The sequence below is a fragment of the Notamacropus eugenii genome, chromosome 1, assembly GCF_028372415.1.
Source record: "Notamacropus eugenii isolate mMacEug1 chromosome 1, mMacEug1.pri_v2, whole genome shotgun sequence".
Classification (NCBI taxonomy): domain Eukaryota; kingdom Metazoa; phylum Chordata; class Mammalia; order Diprotodontia; family Macropodidae; genus Notamacropus; species Notamacropus eugenii.
Window position 1 is genome coordinate 296,287,842 of NC_092872.1, and position 15,058 is coordinate 296,302,899.

General features: G+C 37.7%; 1 pseudogene; it reads right to left on the reverse strand.

Moving 5' to 3' along the window:
• Positions 1-11,633: 11,633 nt before the first annotated feature.
• On the reverse strand, positions 11,634-13,921 carry LOC140525329 (pre-mRNA-splicing regulator WTAP pseudogene; annotated as a pseudogene).
• Positions 13,922-15,058: the final 1,137 nt, after the last annotated feature.

The following is a 15,058-nucleotide window of genomic DNA, read 5'->3' on the forward strand; positions in this document are numbered from 1 at the left end:
TCTTGTTCTTATGTTTTCTTTCTCTCTTATTAATTTCTTCTTTATGATGAACCCTCCAAAGTTGATTCTGTTTCACTACTGAGAAGAGATGGGCTGGTAAATATTTAACGATTGGCCCTCTAGGAAAAAAAAATGTCCGCTTGGCACACTTTTTAGTTTAATCTGCATTATTAACATTCCTAAGTCTAGGCACTAAACAAAATAATAAATGAAACTCTGAAATTTGTAGCATCTGTCCATTTTCAAAGTATAAATGCTCACACTGAAAATTTAACAATGCATCTTGTGATCTGACTCTAGGAGACCCCTGCTTGTGACTATTTATTCCCCCACTGTGTCTCACCTTCCTCTTTAATATCTCTCTCCTTTCCTTTCTTTGTTTTGTTGTTGAGTTTGATCTATTTCTACACCAAACTGTTTATGTGCATGTGTGTATGCACATTTGTGTGTGTGCATTTTTTTTACTCTCTTTTGCCTGGTTCATATATGAATAATGATAATGATGGTGATGATGATAATGATAGCTAATATTTATACAGTCATTATGTTTCAGGAACTGTTAAATACTACAAATATTACCTTATTTGATCCTCACAACAATTCTAGGAAATAGCTGCTTTATCATGCTAGTTTTATAGATAAGTAAACTGAGGCAAAAAGAGACTAACTAACTTATCCCAGCTCCCACAGCTAGTATCTGAGATCAGATTTTCACTCAGGTCCTCCAGTAAATGAAGCTCAGAAGATGCCTGCTCATCATGCTTGTATTTGCTTGTTCTTGAGCATCCCAGTTATATGAAATGTTACTTCTCCTTTACCTCTTCTCTAGAATACTTTTTCTCTCTTTCTTTTCTTCTTTTAAGACCAACAAAAGAAAACAAAACCACACTAGTCTCTCTGGGTGTATGTTATTCAACTCCCTCTGTCACCCTTGGCACCACTGGGATTCTTCTCTCTTTTCTCCCATTAGACGATAAGCGCTTCATAACTGATCTCCTCCTAAGTGTTCATATGAATTTAACTTTCTAGTTTTCTCTTGATTCCTAGATTTTCATTTCAAAATTTCTGCTTAGCTATAGTCTTTTCTTCTGATGTCTTTTAGTCCTGATTTTAGAAAAGTATTCAAAGAATCATAAGATTATGGGATAATAGATTTAGAGCTATAGTGGACTTTAAAGATCACTGAGACCGAACCCTTATTTTATAGGTCATAGAAATAAGCATTTCCATTCAAACCCAACTTCAAAATAAAACAATAAATCAGACTCTGATTTGTAGTATTCGCCTATTTCCACAGCATAAATGCCCACATTAAATATTTAAGGAAGCACACCCCTGTTTGTGACTATTCCTTCCTCAATTCTCTCTCCTTTCCCTTTCTCTGTATTGTTGTCAGGAATTCTTGAAAGTCCTCTATTCTATTAAAGGTTCATTTTTCACCTATAGGATTATGTTAATTTTTGCAGGAAAGCTAGCTTTATCTTTCATCTTTAGGGACATTGTAGTCTAAAACTGTCTTTCCTGCACATTAGTTTCAGAATATTCTTATGTGGTTTTGACTCTGATTTCTTGGTATTGAAACTTTATTTCTGTTTTTTTTACTTTGACTTGTAGACTCTGCATTTTAGCCATTATATCAATGGGTATCTTCAGTCTGGGGTTTATTTCAGGAAGTGATTGTAGGATTCTTTTTCTTTTTACTTTGCCTTCTGCTTCTAATAAATCTTTGGTGTTTTATGATTTCTTCAAATTTGGTTCCAGGTTTTTTGTTTGGTTGTGGTTTTCAGGGAGTCTGATGATTCTTAAATTATCTTTCCTGAATCTATTTTCTAGGACTATAGATTTTGATGGTAAATACCTTTAATTTATTTAGTTTTTCATTTTTAAAATTTTATTCAAACATTTCTTATTTCAGGGAGTTAATGAGTTCTGTGGCTCCATTCTATTCTTCATGAAGTCTGTGACTTAGGCAAGGTTTTCCCTTTTCTGTTCTAAATGAGTTTCCTCCTATTTTCTTCCTCTTGAGTTCTTATATAAATTCTGATTTAATTTTTCATCTCCTGCTTAATTTCTTCCAGTCATTATTATAGTCATTGTTTTCATATGTTTTCCATTTTTCTATATGATTCTAAGTTTTTTTTTGTGGAATTACTTACTCTTCCTGGGTTTTCCTCTTGGGCTTTACTTAACTCCTAGAATTTCTTCATTGTGTTCAGTAGTCATTTTGTGTATGTTTTCCCTGGTAAATCTCATCTTTCTGAACTTGTAGATTTCAGATTCTTTTACCATGGTTTGCATTTACTTTTCTAGCATAATCCCCTTCCTAGTCATTGATGGCTTCTTACTGACTTTTTAACTTGAAGTCATGAATTGGATGAAGAAGCTTTCTTCTATGATCTGTAAAATAAGGGGTTGTACACAATGATCTTCTCCCCCCTTTTAAAAAAATTATTTATTTTTAGTTTAGTTTTAGTATAACATTCAGTGCCACAAGATTTTAAGTTCCAAATTTTCTCCCCCTCCTTCCTATCTTCCTTCCCCAAAATGGCATGCAATCTGACATAGGCTCTACATATACATTCACATGTACACAATGATCTTTAAAGACTCTTACAGCTCTACAAGCTATGATCTTATAATCCTATGATTCTTTGGATCCTTTCTTAAAATCAGGAGAACTTCATTTATTTCTAGTTCAAAAGCATCACAGTATTTCTCAAACAGTTCTGTTTCAAATACAACAGTCCTGTTCTACAGAGTAATATGTGTGAGTATTCAAAAAACCATGCTCCTAAAGTAAAGCTAAACATGCAATATTATACTACAACGATATTATAGCACAATTTTCTAAGAACCTGTATCAAATTATGGTCAGTCAATAAATACGTATTAGGTACACAGATTGTGCCAGGCTTTGTACTGAGCACTAGCAATTCAAATACAAATAAAAGTAATGACAGTCCCTACCTTCAAGGAAGTTGAAAAGTTGGGGGTTGGGGAGGAGGTATTTGGTTCCAAAGAAGTCCAAAAGCAGTGTACCTGGTGGGAAATGAGGAGAAAACTGTGCTGAGCACCCTATATACATAAAGGTCCTGGAGCAAATGGCCCTGCCTTTCAGTCAAAGGGTCCAGTCAGAGGGTCAGAGGGTACTGATGAGATATACTACCAGGCAGATTCTATCTTGTAACATAATGAGATTTCCTAATGATGAGTCTCTTGGAGAAAAAAGGCATGATGCAGAATTCCAAAGAAGATCAAAACCAGTATAGCTGGTGGGAAATGTAAAACATACATACAAATTACTAGCAATGTAGAAACACAACCATACTCACATCGAGTATGTAGGTAAACTACAACACTTAAGTAAAATTCACCAGCACAGACATATAATTCCAAAATTATTAGGAACAAAGAACCATAGATTTTTACTTCTATATTATAAAAGTAAAGCAGACTGAGTGAGGTCAAGAGGAGTACCTATTGAAGGCTGGAAAAAAATTACAAAACCAAAGATGTAGGGGTGCTGACTGCACGCCACTTAGGACACCACACTGACGGACATCAGGTAAACTGAGTCCAGTGCAGGGAAGTGTGAACAAGATGGCGCTGGAAGGGATGGCCCCACCCTTGTTTTTACCTGAGATTGTATGAGTATGGCATTCATGTGCTACATGGCATATCCAGGTACAGTTCCGGGTGCTGGGTATGGGATTATACCATATATGGTAAAATGCTATATGATAGATCCTAGGAAGGTGGATGAAATGCTTACGTATACTGAATCTATATAATCAGAGTGCTTGCTTGAATAAATCGGAGTTGCTTCCTGATCCGCTCTCCTGCCTCATGCTTTTACTTGCGAGCTCCACAGGAGGATGAGTGGCCTGCTGGACAGGTATAAGACTTATTCCTCTTGGCTTGCCAGGCTGTTACCATAGCACAAAAATAGGAAAAAAAGACTTTTTAAAGACTGTAAATGTTAGTGAAAAGGAATGAAAGTTTTTACAAATTGCATTTCAAAACCATAAAATCCTAAAGAAGGTCTTCCAAAAATAGCAAAAAAAGCTGAGCTAAATTCAAAAGCATCAAAGGAAAAAAATAAATAAAATTTCAATGACGGTATCTTCAATGTGCGCAGCAGTGATGCTAGGAAAAAAAAATCTGCTTAAAAAGAAATAGGGACAATGAAATAAAATAATCAAAATTCCCCAAGCAGAAAAAATTCTGGAAAAAAATACCCAGATCAACTTCCTCTTGTACAGTGGTTTGCTATGTTCTGGTCATTATGAGCTGGCATTCAGGCTCATCAGGTACTTTACTCCTTCTATCCATTTTAGTAGACTGAATTATTTTGCTCTTGGTGTATGACTTTCTCCTAATCGCTTCCTCAGCTCCTTTCCCCTAGGAAGTGGTATCTCCTTTGATGACGATGATGATGATGACAATGACATAATATTAATTTAAAAAACTTTGATTTCCAAATTTTTACCTTCCCACTAGCCTCTTCCCACACCCATTGGGAAGGCAAGTAATATGATACTCATTAGACGAGTGAAGTCATGCAAAACATATTTCTACATTAGCCATGTTGTGAAAAAAAGAAGAAGCAAGAAACATAAAGAAAATAAAAAACAATGTACTTCAATCTGTACTCAGAATTAATCAGTTCTCTCTCTCTGGAGGTGAGTAGTATTTTTTATAAATCTTTTGGATTTGTCTTAGATCATTGTCTTGATCAGAGTAACTAAGTCTTTGATAGTTGATCATGGTTACAATATCATTACTGCTATGTACAGAGTTCTTCTGGTTCTACTCACTTCACTTTTCATCAGTTCATTTAAGTTTTCCCAAGTTTTTCTAAAATAATTTTTTTAAATTAATTTATTTGTTTTCAGTTTTCTACAATCACTTTCATAAGTCTTAGATTTTTTCCCCCTTCCTTCCTCCTTCCTCCCCAAGATGGCATGCAATCTTATATGGGTTCTACGTTCTTATTAGCCACATTTTCACATTAGTCATGTTGCATAGAAGAATTAAAAGGAATAGGAGAAACCATGAGAAAAACCAAACCAAAGCATAATATGACGCAAGAGAAAACATTCTGCTTTATTCTGCTTTCTGATTCCGTAGTTCTTTCTCTGGATGTGGAAGGAATTTTGCTTCAAGAGTTCTTTGGGAATATTTTAGGTCCTTGCATTACTGTGCAGTGCTAGGTCTACCAGAAACAGTCCTCACACACTGTGGCTGATACCGTGTACAGTATTTTCCTGGTTCTGCTCACTTCACTCAGCATCACTTCATATAAGTCCTTCCAGGTCTCCCTGAAGTCCTCCTATTCATCATTTCTCATAGCACAATAGTATTTCGTTACATTCATATACTACAACTTGTTCAGCCATCCCCCAGTTGATGAACATCCCCTCAATTTTCAGTTCTTTGCCACTACAAAAAGAGCTGCTATAAATATTTTTGTACATGTGGGGCCTTTTCCCATTTTTATGATCTCTTTGGGATACAGTCCTAGAAGCAATATTGCTAGGTCAAAAGGTATGCACATTTTTGTAGCCCTTTGAGCATAGTTCCAAATTACTCTCCAGAACTCCTCCTCATTTCTTATAGCACAATAGTATTCCATCAGAATCATGTACTAGAACTTGTACATTTGATGGACATCCCCTCCATTTTCAATTCTTTGCTAAAGTGATCTTTTAAACTATACCACGGATAATGGCAAACGATTAACTTAACTATCAACCAATTAATTTCTTACCTTATTACTATCTTGTTTTGATGGACAGAGAAAACCTAGTGGATGTGTTCTCTCTGCCCAGGGAAGTTGCAAAAATGAATCCATCCATTAATTCTCTGCCCTTGATCAGAAATATCACTCTGGCAGATACAACAGTTTTAAATTTCTCTTCAGATTACTCTCAGTTGTCCCCTTCAATGCTGCATTCAAACAACAATACATACTGTTTAGCAATTCTTTTGATCAACAGCTTTATCACATTTGCTGATTTAAGAAAACAAAATTACCTTTAAATACCAAAACTTGAGGGAAGCATAAAGTTCAAAGGAAGTGACTCACTCTTCTGGGAGAGAGAGCAAATGAAGATGACAGGCCTCCATGAGATGGCATGCAATCCTATATGGGTTCTATATATACATTCCTATTAAACACATTTTCACATTAGTCATGTTGCACAGAAGAATTAAAACGAATGGGAGAAACCATGAGAAAAACCAAACCAAAGCATAATATGATGCAAGAGAAAATAGTCTGTTTCATTCTGCTTTCCAATTCCATACTTCTTTCTCTGGATGTGAATGGCATTTTGCCCCAAGAGGCCTTTGGGAATGTTTTAGGCCTTTGCATTGCTGTGAAGGGCTAAGTCTATGAGAAAGTCTTTGCACACTGTGACTTTTACTGTGCATTATGTCCTGGTTCTGCTCATTTCACTCAGCATCAGCTCATATAAGTCTTTCCAGGCCTCTCTGAAGTTTTCCTGTTCATCATTTCTTATAGCACAGGAGTATTCCATTACATTCATATACCACAACTTATTCAGCCATTTCCCAATTGATGGGCATCCCCTCAACTTCCAGTTCTTGGCCACCACAAAAAGAGCTGCTGTAAATATTTTTGTACACGTCATGGACAAATCTTAAGAGAGCAAGTAGATGACCCTCCAATAGTGCAGCCTAGACATGACTCATGCATACTTCTTCCTGGCTCAGGAGAGTCCTCCACGGCCACTACTGACCTACCATCTACTCCCCAGGGTGACAGTTCCCACCATTCTTTCTGCTCCTTGTTCTCACAAATCTGCTCAGTTTCAAGGTCAGGCAAAATTCTGAGGGGTGAGAGTTGAGGAACAGGATAAGGGAAGTACTGCCATGACTCACAGGCAAACATGTCTAGTGTCTTAGCATCCTTGATGATGCATACTTCTTTTTTTAAAAATTAATCTTTCGTTTACAACATTCACTTTTCTAGGATTTTGAACTCGAAATTTTCTCCCTCTCTTTTCCCCGTTCCCCAAAATGGCATGCAATCTGATATAAGTTATACATGTGCAATCATACTAAACATATTTCCACATTAGTCATGTTATGAAAGAAAAATCAGAACAAAAGGGCAAAACCATGAGAAAGAAAAAACAACAACAACAAAAAAGAAAATAATATGCATTCAGACTCCATAGTTCTTTCTCTGGATGTGGATGGTATTTTCTATCATGAGTCTTTTGGAATTGTTTTAGACCATTGCATTGCTGAGAAGAGTTAAGTCTATCAAAGCTGGTCATTGTACAATGTTGCTGTTAGTATATGAAATGTTCTTCTCGATCTGTGATGGATACTTCTCTTTTCCTCCCTCACTGATTGAGAGAAGATACCCTAAACTTCACTAGTAATAATAAAGACAGCATAAGTATGATTTTTAGGATTAATAAGTACTTTTGCCCACAACAACCTTATAAAGTAGGTAGCACAAGTATTATTTTACAGATGAGACAATTGAAGATCACAAAGGTAAAGTAATTTACCCCGTCACACAGTGTAAGTGGCACAGTCTGATTTTGAATCTGGATCTTAAAATCTTAGAATTAGAAAATTCTAAGTGCAACGGGACACCACATAGCACTCATGTGAAGGAACTTGCTGAGGCAAGTCAATTTCTTCTGGTTCCCTGTCGAAATCTGAGAGTAGCAAGAGAATCATGGGAAAATGATCTATGTCCATCAAACTGCAGCATCAACCATTTTGCTGCCCCAAATTCTAACTTTTCCTCCTCCAACATTCCCATCTCTTGTTGCAGGGAAGCATTAGACCAGTTGCCTCGGTCTTTCACTTTCTGAGACCTTAATGGTGATAGCAATACCCTTTGATAATGGTTTTGGTGCTCTTGAGCTAAGAATGGGGGAAGAAAAGAGATCTAAAATAGGGTTTCCAGAGCAGCAGCAGGGACATGGGAAGGAAGCTGAGAGAAGAAACAAGAAAGCCACTTTTCTCCCCCCTTTGAATGTTCCTTGAAGAATCAGAGCTAAGTCAGGAGCCATTATTTCAATGCAGACAAACATGGCTGGTAAGGCTGTTAAGTTTCTTTGTATTTCCTGTTCTCTTAGCGCACAAATAGCACCAAGTATAGTTTCAGCCTCAGTGAGCCTGGCAATGTTCTGGAAAGTGTTAGAGAAAGAATCTCAAAGACAGCTCCTGGCAGATTTAGCTCAGTAATTTTTCTTTCTAATGAACCAACCTAAAGCTGGTTCCATGGGGTATATTAGTCACCCCTTAGCCAGCAGGCAATTCATCAATACCAGGGAAGTGTTGTTCCCCCTGAGGCTTCAGGAACCAGCAGTTAGCAAGAATGCTGTTCCTGGATTGGCCAGTCACAACTTGTTCTTCAGGAAGGAATCAGCCTCTCATATCTCCAATTAGTGCCCTGCAGCAATGGTTGTTCCTAGCCATGTCTGAATTCAACTAGAAGTCATCATCTTTTTTCCTTTTTGTTGATGAAATGGAGCTGGAATTCAGTATAGAGGCATGAGAAGAGGAAATGTTCATTGGGTTTTTGCCCATATCTTGCCTTTTAACTTGAGAGTTTAGAAGGGTAGTTTATCAGACTCACTTGGGTGGCTGGAGGGCCAATGGTATAATGGAAAATGAGTGGACAATATGGCTTAGTGGAAAGATCACTGGTCTCAGAAAAAAGAGAATTAAGTTCTCCTTCTAGCTCTTCACTGACCAGTTATGTCACCTTTGGTCAGTTCCTTGACTTCTCTGGGCCACAATTTTTTTACCTGTAAAATTAAAGGCATTGAACTTGACCTCTAAACTTCATTTTAGTATTAAACTCTGTGACTGGGGGGAGGGGGGAGGTAAAATAAAGGAAAACTAAGAATCAGTGCTTCTGAGAGCCTTAAAGGTGTCATTTCTAGAACCCTGGAAAGGAGGACCCCCTCTCTGACACTCAGACTTGAAAGATACCTTAGAAGTCATTTAGACCAAATCCTATTTAAATAGGAAATTCCTTTTCTACAGTCCTAATCAGGCAACAAGAATTTATTCAGTACCTACTAGGTTCCAGGCACTGTGGTAAGTGTTGGGTTACAAGAACAAAGAATGAAACTCCCTATTTGCAAGAAGTACATTGTAACTGAGAAGACAATAAGGACATATATGTTACCAAGGGCTCAAAGTTCATTTGGATAAACTCTTCTCATTGATTGTTCAATGTTCCAAGCCTGCATGAGAGTGGTAGGATTGCTAAGAGTTTGGGAGAACAGAGATCTTGGTTTCTAGGTTCCAGATTCTCTTCAAGGAAAGGTCTCAGAAGAGAAAGACTCTGGGTAGAAGTTAACATGTAGAAGACTAAGTTGCTCAACGATAACCCTATTCTTAACAAGACTTTGAGGAATTACCCCTTGGGTGAGATCTGGTACTCTCTCTTAGTTAAGCAGAAATATCTCATTCCCAGTGGGAGAGCTCATTCACTCTGTGCGTTATCCAGTATATTCTCATCTGTGTAACTTCTCTAATTTTTCTTTGCTATTTGTTATGAATCAAAACTTGACTCTCTAGCTTGAGGTATCTTGCTCCATTAAAAGATGGTGACTGAGAGCTTAATTTAGACCTCATAATTATGTCACCTATAGGTGAAATTATTTCAACATGTAGGGGAGTAGATAGATATAATGCTAGCTGAGTATCTCCTCTCTGAGGAGAGCAGAATGGCCAGGTTTTGGGCTCCAATCTCCAACTTGCCTCCCATCAAGAATCAAAGTCTCCCTTGGACAAAGGTGGATAGAGGAAATTCTACAGATATCTATTCATACTGCCTGCTAATCACATGTAGATGGATCCAAGTGGATGTATATGTATAATCTATATTGGCAACATACATGCAGACCCTACATATATACATATATACATACATACACATGTATGGAGAGACAGAGGATATGTATAAAATCAACACATACACACATGTATGCCCATAAAGCAGTTAATTACAAGGTTCTTTGGGAAAGAGGACACTAGAAGTTGAGAAAAATCAAGGAAGGCTCAGTGTAGAAGACAGTGATTGAGTTATATGTTAAAAGAAGTGAGGAACTCTGTGAGGCAGAGGTGAAACAGGGAGTGCATTCCAGGAATGAGACAGCCAACACAAAATCACAGAAATGAGATGGAATGTCATACCCTGCCAAGCAATCGTTCCAGCTGCTACTTACTACCGATGTGACTCTGGGCAAATTATTTAACATCTTTGGGCTTCAGTTTTCTCATCTGTAAAATGAGGGATTGGAGAAGGGATATATAAGGTCTCTTCTCATGCTAAATCCTATGATACTTTGCTCAAAGTCTTCCAGTGAGGAAGAACTCACTATCTTCCAAAGTAGTCCGTTGCCTTTACAATATAGCTTTCATAATTAACAAGATTTTCCTTTAAAAATCTGCATTTCTACAACTTGAATTCCTTAATTTTTATCTTCTGCAATCAAGCAGAACAGCTTTAAAAGGGGTTTTTTTGTTAAACAGAGTTGGTATAGATAGCGGTCCACTGGAGTGGATTCCTGGGTTTCTGAAAGAGTCAACTCATCACTCTTAGGTTGTTAGCCTAGGAAGGAAGGGATGAGGGCAAGATGCCTCCAAGAGATCTGACCTAAGTTCAAACCCCAATCAATATTTTCATAATGACTTGAAAAGTGGAGTACAGAATGTGCTAATTAAATTGGTAAAGTATCTAGACCTGGGATGGACAGCAAACATTTAGGAATGCAGCATTAGAATGCAAGCCATTCTTGACAAATTGAATTTCTCAAAATGCTATCCAATCAATCAATCAATAAGTCATTCAATAAAATGAAGTTGAGCAGCAGTGGGTTTCAGTTGGTCCAGTGCTCTTGAGCAACTGAACAGCACAGACTTTACATTTTTTCCTCTGGGTTTCACAGGATACAGTTGCTCCTTGCATAGGATCGAGTGCAAATATAGTATAGTAGAAAGGACCCTTCATTCGGGGTCAGTAGCCTCAGATTGGAGCCACTTAATAGTTGCGTGACCTTGGGAAAGCCATTTCATTTTTCTGTATCTCAGTTTCTTCACCTGTAAAATGGAGGTTATAATATTCATACCATGAAATCATCAAGATGGAGCCAGGTCTCAGTGAGTGCTGCTGTTCCACCTAGCTCCACTTTAGTTAGTAGAGGCAAGTAGAGGCGACGTATTGTGGAATTACAGAGCAATTTGCATTAACGGAATACAACAGTTCATAAAAAGTGAATAACTATGCACACAAAATTTTTAAACATTCAATCACTTAAAAAGAAAATTCACAGATGTATGGTAGAAAAAAACCGTTAACTGACACAAACTATGGGACTCATCAACAATCCATCTTTTGGTGATAAAACTACCATACTGGGCATACTGGGAAATCAAAAACTCACTACTACTATGACAAGTCTGAAAGTTGCTTAAGGAAATAAACAGTATGAACAAGAATTCCCTTACATAGCACAGGTCCTAGATATATGCGTATTTATACACACATCACTGTGTTACACTTGGTGGAAATTATTTCCATTTTCAATTTCACATTAATTTATGTAAAAATAACTTGAGCCCACACAAACAACCTTTTAAAAGTAATTCATTGTTGTAATTTCATAAGTGTCAGAGGTATTGAAGCAAAACAAAACAAAGGCAACTTCTGACAGAGGATATGCATAAAATACATTTTTTTCTGGACAATGTCGTCTCCCAAATTAAATGACACTATATAAAAATGTTGCTGGAAGAATGTAACAAAACTGAGCCCTGTATATTTTACATATACTTATATTTACATAATGTATTTATACATATTTACATGAGTCAAAACCATTTGGAACATGACAGGAACCCAGAGTTTGGTTACCTTTCCCAGTTGACTGATGTGTGAGAATTTTCACTGCCTGTGGGAGAATCCTCTCTTTCATTTGCCACACTGAGTTGGTTTATGTAATTACTATGTCTTCTGCCAGTCCTGTCTTCAGAGTTATTGGATACCTTATTACCATTCCCTGGAGATATAGAAAAGTAATTTTCGATTGTGTTATCCTCCCTAAAAAATCCATGCTCAGATGTCCTCTGACGGGAGCAGCTGCTGTTATTTGGTCCATTAGCCAGATGGCTGCAGTCTATACCCATGATCTCTCCCTGATCTAAAGGGTAAGAAAATGGAGTTCTGCAGATACCTAGGGCTAAGACCTCAGACGGCTATTGCTGGTATTGAGCTAACTGATGGTGAGTCTCTTTTCGTTGTGGCTGAAAAACTAGAATGGTCCTCTGCATTCCCTCTACCTCTTCATCAAGCTGAATGATGAAGTCATTGAGTTTATCCTGACTGCTCTTAAGTTCTCCACTATATTTCTTCTGTAAAGCCAACTCTGCTTCAAGCTCTGCAATTTGTTGCTGAGACAGTTGCCCTCTAAGCACTTGATTCTATTTAGCATTCTATATTTCACCATTAATTTGCCTGTCTAGTAATCAGAAATAAATTTCAGACACTCAGTTCATTGCAGGCTTGTTCCTGGTTTTTTTTTTTAATCTAGTTCCAGTTCACCTTTTATTTTTAGGAAAAACAAGTCAACTGCTGATCCACCAATATTGATCTCATTTGGGCAACGCTAAGCCGCTGTTGGAGGTACTGGATTTCTCTTACATCTCTTGTTTCTTGGTTGCCAGTCTCATAAGCATATTTTCTCTTCTTGTAGACCCTTGTTGCTGTTTCTGCTTTTTTTCAGACGTACTCAAGCTAGTTACCTCATTAGATTTCAAGTCTGTGTGCTTGCCTTCCAAATCTTATTCATATTGCTTCCACCCTACGATTAAAATTCATCGTTTGCCATAGCTTTCAAGTTTATTTGCTGAGTCAAACTGTTTTGGGGAGAGGGTCTTCATCCATCACTTTGCTTTTTTTCCACACTGAGGCTGCTGCTGCTGCCAGTTTGTCATATAGACCGATTAAGAGGCTGATGCCCTCATGGATGCATGAACCAGGTTCAGTTGACCCCACCACTCCAAACCACCTAGGTGCCTTCAACCCTAAAGAACAGCTCCTCCTCCTCCTCTCCCCATGGAGACAAGCTCTCTACTTTTTTTTTTTATGGGACTCACTGCAACAAAATAGCTGTGGAGGAAGAAATCAAGGATTTTAATTTTTAAAAAATTATACACATAAAAGTCATTCTTCTGCTACTCTGCCCTTTGGTTTATTATGATTTATTCTCCATTTTTGGTTCAGGTTTTTTGGAAAAGTTTTATTACTGCCTTTTGTTTTTACAATATTTTCATTTTCCATTATATTTCTTGCCCCTTCCTCAATCTCTCTAACCGCAAGTGGTCTTCTGAAAGGGAGAAATCTAATTTTGAGCCACTGTTCCTTTGCCTTCTCTTCTTCTCTGTTTAGAATAGATTAGTCTAGCTAATTAAGTTCATAAAAGCCCCATCACTTGGTTGCCTGTAGGGTAACAAAATTTTGGGTCCCCATGACAACTGTTTTTTTGGGGGGGAATAGAAAAAGAATATGTTTATTTAAGAAAATTATGAACAAAGAAAGGATTTGTATTCAAGCCTTTAAGAAAGCATTTAGTAGATCTCCTTCCAGTTAGTTCTGTTTCCCTTCCCCTAAATTCAGCACAATATATACATACTCATGATACCACATTTAGTGGAGTCCATGGCTGCCAGAAGGTAATGCTGTCTACTACTGCCAGCATTAACTTCAGTACTTCTCCTCAATTGGTGGCAGTTCTGTGATAAACTTGCAGCCTCCAGGGATTCCCTTGTTTAGGTCCATTCCTAACCATACTCTTAACTGGTTGCCACACAATATGTTCCTGGGCCATAACAAATCTTAGTAAGTTATAGAAGCATTATGATGTGCATCAGGGGAGACAAAATCATGGATACCCTAAGTACTGAATTATTTTTTCCTCTCAGTGCTATTCAGACGCCCTCTATCAGCATTTTACATTTTCCCTGTACCACTATCTTCTGTCAAGGAAACTTAAAAGAAAAGGGGCCTTGGAGAGAAGAGGCCAGAATGTGCACAATGAATTGATGTTCAAAGAGGGTGGATGTCGCGTTCTAGCTGGCAGGGTCCAGTAGGTCACTGGAAGCCCAGGAGACTGAGGCAGCTGGATGTTATGTGGGTCAGTGAGCTAAGTCAGAAATCTATGATTCAAGGGTCAGGAGTAACGGATGGGAAAGGGCTGTGGCCAGGGAACAATGCTGACTATCAGGAGCCAAAAACTCACCCGGAGAGGAAGAAGAAATTATGAGTGCTGAGGTGAACTGACATGGATCAATCAGACAGAATCAGGAGCTAAAAACAGAAGGCCAAATCCCGGAATCATCATCACATGACAAGGGGTCATTGAAACTAAAAGTACATAAAGCATCTAAGTGGAGAGCAGCCAAAAATGGAGAGATATTTTCAATGCGTTCAGTGCACACACTGGCAGCATGGCCTCTAGAGATTAGCTTGCTCGAGCCCATCACGTTATGAAATTTTGGTGTTTGATTAAGGGAGAACAGTCCAAAATCTGGCCATCATAAATAATAATAGGTAATATTTATAGTGTTTAAAATTTGAAAGGCACATTATATATATATATATCTTTACAACAATCTTGTTAAGTACATGCTATTGTTATCACATTGTAAAGATAAGGCAACTTAGGCCAGGAGAGGTTAACTGAGTGGTCCAGGGTCTCGCAGATAGAGAGCAACTGAGGCAGAATTTAGACTCAGGTCATCATCTTCCAAATCCAGAGTCCTGGATCACTCTCCAAAACTTTTAACTTTTTTCCCAGTCCCAGGAAGGAAAACTCAAGTAAGCTAAGCAATCAAATAAGGAGCATTTTGAGGCACTTTGCTCAGTGCTGGAGATACACTGACATAAATAAAATTAGTCCCTATACCAAAGAGACTTACCTTCTATAGGGAAGGCAACATATACACATTCAATATAGACAAAATCTGTACCATTTGTTGAGAGTTGTTTCTTTTC